This window comes from Hyaena hyaena, unplaced genomic scaffold (assembly GCF_003009895.1).
Source record: "Hyaena hyaena isolate Hyena2069 unplaced genomic scaffold, ASM300989v1 scaffold_2237, whole genome shotgun sequence".
Taxonomy (NCBI): Eukaryota; Metazoa; Chordata; class Mammalia; order Carnivora; family Hyaenidae; genus Hyaena; species Hyaena hyaena.
Genome location: NW_024082843.1, coordinates 72,003 through 77,881, shown reverse-complemented (window position 1 = coordinate 77,881; position 5,879 = coordinate 72,003). Strand labels below are relative to the sequence as shown.

The 5,879-nt window shown below is 39.9% G+C and overlaps 1 pseudogene; it reads right to left on the bottom strand.

Annotated features, from left to right (window-relative positions):
* Window positions 1-1,308: 1,308 nt before the first annotated feature.
* Window positions 1,309-1,857, bottom strand: LOC120227349 (annotated as a pseudogene).
* Between the last annotated feature and the right edge of the window lie 4,022 nt (window positions 1,858-5,879).

Sequence of the window (5,879 nt, the reverse complement as noted above, 5' to 3'; positions counted from 1 at the left end):
AGGTGATCCCAGCTCACTGGTCCCATCAAGGGCACCAGCTTCTTCTTCTTCCTCTTTTCCTTTTCTTTTCTTTTCTTTTCTTTTTCAAAGAAAAAGTCCCAAGTCAATACAGCTTTTATTCCATCCTTAAAATACCACAAATTGTTGGGAGCCATTTTGAGCCCACTAGTCGAGAAAACTCCTGGTGAGGTTAAAGCAAGTTTGCACGGTCTCTTGCCAATTAGATGACGACCGATACCCACCCCCACTCAATTATTTCTGCTTGAGCACCGACCCCTAGGGTACCTTGTCGATCAATATCGGGAGTGACTTGTCCCCTTATTCCGGCCCTGGTATGATGATTGCACCTTGTGAAGGAACTTATTGTGGGAACTTCTTCTTTTGATTATGGGAACAGACACCGAGTCTCCAGAAGGTCCTGTTTCCCTCCAGACTTTCCCTTGAGCTGTGAACAGGCTAATGACCCTTACTCATAAAAGATTGACCTTAACATGTACAATTCTGTTTCTACCGTTGCTTTAGTCCAGGATGTTCATACAGCTCAACATGTAAATCAGCTAACCAAAAATGTCTCTCATGCCCTAGCTATACAAGAAATCATAAAACTAGACACAAAGATAAATGCCCTCGAAGAGGCTCTTCTATGTATTGGAAATGAGCTAAACTCTTTAAAGGTATGGTTGGTTCTCCGGTGCCATAAAGAATATAACTGGAAAATCAAGTCTTGCCCAGAGACAAAGAGCCTAACTTAGAGAGAAGGAATAGATAAGGGCAGAAGATAAGTCACTACATACACCTTTGCTAACTGATGGTGTATAGCAGCCCCTTCCTTAAGGTCTACGTTGCACAAACACCTTCCCTTACCCTGGCAGCTGTGTTTAGGATGGATAAGAGTATCTACAAACCTTTGACTTAATCTTAGTGTTATTAAAATGTGAACACCTTGTTATTTTCTTAGTTACTCAACCTCACTATAATTGGGGCAGTTCTGCAAGAAGACTTCTGTAAAACCTGTTTCTGTACATTTTCCAAAAACATCTTATCACAAAGAGCTATCCATTGTAAAAATTCCATTTTCTGATGCCATGCTAACTTTTGTCCTATAAATAAAGACACCATAACCTACAGGACAGAGATGCCTGCCTGGTGATCAGAAAGGATCTCGGGGCTCTCTCACTCTCTCTCTCGCCAACACCATCCATCCTTCAGGGACCCCTGGACCTGCTGGAGCCGGCCTCTGACAACAAATAAGTCTGGAAAAATTATTTGCATCTTGCTGTTTCTGTAGCTGGATGGAGAACTTATTCATCAGCAAGTTGATGAAACATAGACACCATCCAAAATTTTTCTGAATTCCTTGTTTTTAACTGTTGTGGCCTGCTGAATCAAAGCAGCTGAGTTGGATACAAGTTCAATGTCATTTCCTTCAAGAATTACCTCAGCTTTCTGGGCTTGAGATATAGAACAAGCAACACATGGCTTCATCTGAACCCTGCAGATGTATTTTTCACCCAAGAAATTTTGGATTTCAAGAAGAGAACTATTTTCCTGAATAACAATGATGATGAGGAAGTAAGCATATACAGACCTTATCTTGTAATGGAAGCCTCGTGTAATGCCCTTAACCATGCTCTATATACGACTATAGGTAGTGCAAACAGAAGCCAGTTCTTTTCTGTTTCTCCACCATTTGTCAACTTCTTCTTTTTCTTTCCAAGAAGACTGAGTACTCCACTCATGTGATCCAAGTCCCTTCGCAGGGTTCCTCTGGGGCCCCTCCCAGTAACGGCATCCCTTCAGAGTGATGTCAACATTTTCTGGAATGTCAACAGCCTGATTGCTGAGAATGGTCTTCATTCTCGAAGTATATGCAGCAAAGAGCAACGGGACCTGCTCCACATTTCTCATTCCCACCACCTTTCTTTTACTCTTTGTACTTAACATCTTGTACAAGCCAGCAGCTAGCAATACCTGTGGACCCAGACAAAGGTCACTGGCTACTATAGTCAGGGGACTGCTCACTATGAAGCTAGTGGTTTTAGGGGTGTTCAGAGAGAGGGCCACACAGGCTTTGAGTCAGCCACCACAAATGCCCAGGCAAGAAGCCACAGGATCCACATGGAGAAGCTGTAAAGAGGTGTAATAAGCCAAGGATTCACAGTATAATGATAGAGATCCACTTCTACATGGTCACTGTCTGACTCAAGTCACTTAAACTCAACAAACCTCAGTGTCCTCATGTAAACTCTAAACAAAAATGTGTCCCCGATGAGGTAGGTTTAGTTCTGGCTCTTTTCACCACTCAAGCCTATCCATGCCAGTGCATGTAAAGTAGTGCAGGTGAGTACATGCCACAACACACATGTGCTATGTACTTTTATAACACACATGTGCAACATAGATGTGCTGGGCTCCCATGAGAGGCAAAAATTAGATACAACTACTCCATGAATACTTATATTGCTGGAAGCCTAGTTATGTTTGACATAACTAAATAAATTAGTATGATACATTTTGATAATATTTTTTCAGCTTCATTGAAGTATAAATGACAAATGAAAATTATATATATTTAAGGTATAATACCTGAAATTTTGATATACAAATACATTGTGAAGTAATCACCAAAATGAAGCTAACATACATTTTCATAATATTTTATTAGAATTAATAGTGGTTATCATTAATGCTCGAGAGCTTCTACTATTATTTCTGTGATAAATAATGCAAGTACTTGGTATTTATGTTTAAGGACCCAAGTCTGAAACCAAAATCCTTAAAACTTTTTCAAACGTCTGGATCTAAGTAATGAATATTTAGAAATTCATGGTAAGTTATAGAAAACTTTTGGAAGTACTTATCTGTGTGAATCAAGAATTTTCCCAATACTGTGTAGCCAAAATAAAAACCGAAATAAACTGAGTGCAGATACAAGTTTACAGCTAACAGGTATTTTTCAATTCCAAATTTTTCTTCACCAAAAAAGCTTTGTGGTTCTTACTGATTGATTTTACAATAAATAAAATGTTAAAACTTTGAGTTTATACATTTGTACTAGTAAAATAAATATTATTTATTACAATGGGGTCCCTTATTAGATTACATTTGAAAAAAAGCTTTATTACTATATTTTTAATGAGAATTTGAAATCAGTGTTTTAAGAGAATGTCTCTGTACGTTCTTCCTGCTACTTAATATAAAAATAGGAAAATAAGAATTTCTTTAGCTTTGAGGTAGGGAAACAAGCCCATAAATCAAACACACTCCAAACACCATGATATCTGTCTCTCTCACCAGCATTGTGCAGGTCCCCAGAAACAAAATAAGCATAAGAGAAGGTAAGAAGCCATGGGATGGAAATATTCCTCAACATAGCACTGGCCCACACTTCTAAAAATCAAGTTAAAGATTCTTTTAATTTAAGAAGAAATGTGGGAAGGAGGGGCCAAGATGGCAGAAGAGCATGGAAGCTTTTGTTTGCATTTCACATCCAGATCAACAGTAACCATCCTGCACACCTAGAAAACAGACCCAAGGATTAATACAACAATCTGCACAACCTGAACCACAGAACTTGGCAAATACACAGTGTGGAGAGGTGAACTGGGGGGAGAGAAGCCATGGAGGGCAGGGAAATGCTTTTGGTTGCTGAGAGAGGATGGAGGCGGGGTGGGGAGAGTATGGGAAAAGCACCCTCCCCCCCCCCACCATAAAAAGCAGCTGGAGAGAAAATGGAAAAGAAACTGTCACAGGGACTGAACAAAAAAGGGAGAAAGGAGAGGGTTTAAATTCTATTAAGACTCTATAAACAGGGGGAACACAGAGTCTGAAACTCTGCAGCTTGATACCTGGCAGTGCCCTGGTGGGAAGGACAAATCCCCAGGAGTGGACAGTGAAGTCCAGGGGTCCTCAGGCCACCCAGGGAGAGGCGGTTCCCCTATTGGGAGGACATTTGATAGAGGCTGTTTGGCCACCACACAGCCAAAGTTTCCAGCAGACCCCAGAGAACAACCAGATTCGCTGGTGCTGGAACAAGGAATTTAAGGGTGAAGCCCAGTGCCAGATATGTTTCCTGACTTACCATAATCCATGAATTGCTGCTGCTACACTATCATGTGAACTTTTTATGGGGCGGGCTGGCACACAGCCGCAGTCCCTGGACATCGACAGCAGCACGGTCCCAATAATGTTCCTGGGTGCAACCGGTACCCAGCCATTGCTTGGTAAGATCCTCCCCCAGAAGTCTGAGGGAGTCAAAGCCGCAGTCCCTCAGAAGTGAAGGTTAGAGAACACAGCCGCATCTGAGATAAAATTCAGAAGGGAGGTGCCATCTGTCAACCTGATGGCTTGGTGACAGACAGTATAAAAGTGGGGAGTGGATGGAGGCCAGAGACAAAGGATGGTGTGTGATTGCTGATGCTGAGAACAGAATTCTGATACTAGAAACTGGGTAGCTGGGTGAGGCCATTTTTACCCCTCCCACACATGTGTATACACTACTACATGCACCACAACAATCCACCGTAGTAAGCTAAGCAGCGCCATCTAGTGGATACGGAGCTGTTACCCTAAGCCCTGCCCAACTGGGCCAACCTCGCTCTTCAGAAACACCCAAAGTCTCTCTGTCTCCTTAGTTTATGGACCATAAAGTGCTTCATAGTTTGACTTCTAGGGGAAAACGATGTAATTTCAATTGCATTTCAGTCTGTTTGCTACTCCATCTAATCAAGTTTGTTCTTTCTTTTTCTTTTTTTCCTTGAATACAAAAAAAGAAAATTTTATTTTTATTTTCAATTTTTATTAAAAATATTTTTCATTAATCTTTTCTACTATATCTTTTATTTTTTGTAAAGTTCACAAATTCTATTTTACTTCATTTCATTTTATTCTATTTCATTGTATTCATTTTTTCAAATTTTCAAACATTTTCTTTTTTTTTTCTTTTTCTCCCCCCTTGAACTCTAATCTGTCAAGCTCCTTTCAAAAACCAGACCAAAACACACCTAGGATCTAGCATAATTTATTTCTTTTGTGTGTGTGTTTTGTTTTTAATTTTATAATTTTAAGTTTTTAACTTACTAATTCCTTTTCTTCCTTCACAATGACAAAACAAAGGAATTCACCCCCAAAAAAAGAGCATGAAGAAACAACCGTCAGGGATTTAATTAACACAGATACAAGCAAGATGTCTGAACCAGAATTCAGAATCACAATATTTAAAATACTAGTTGGGGTTGGAAATGGATTAGAATCCCCTTCTGTGGAGATAAAAGAAGTAAAAGCTAGTCAGGATGAAATAAAAAATGCTATAACTGAGCTGCAATCTCGAATGGATGCCTCAGCAGCAAGGATGGATGAGGCAGAGCAGTGAATCAGCTATCTAGTGGGAAAACTTATGGAAAATAATAGAGCGGAAAAAAGAGGGAAACTAAGGCAAAAGAGCACGATTTAAAACTTAGAGAAATCAGTGACTCATTAAAAAGGAACAACATCAGAATCATAGGGCTCTTAGAAGATGAAGAGAGAGAAAAAGGGGTAGAAGGGTTATGTGAGCAAATCATAGCAGAAAACTTTCCTAACCTGGGGAAAGACACAGAAATCAAAATCCAGGAAGCACAGAGGACTCCCATTAGATTCAACAAAAAAAGACCATCAACAAGGTATATCATAGTCAAATTCACAAAATACTCAGGCAAAGAAAGAATTATGAAAGCAGCAAGGGAAAAAAAAAGTCCTTAACCTGCAAGGGACGACAGATCAGGTTTGCAGTAGACCTATCCACAGAAATTTGGTAGGCCAGAAAGGAGTGGCAGGATATATTCAATGTGCTGAGTCAGAAAAATATGCAGCCAAGAATTCTTTATTCAGCAAGGCTGTCA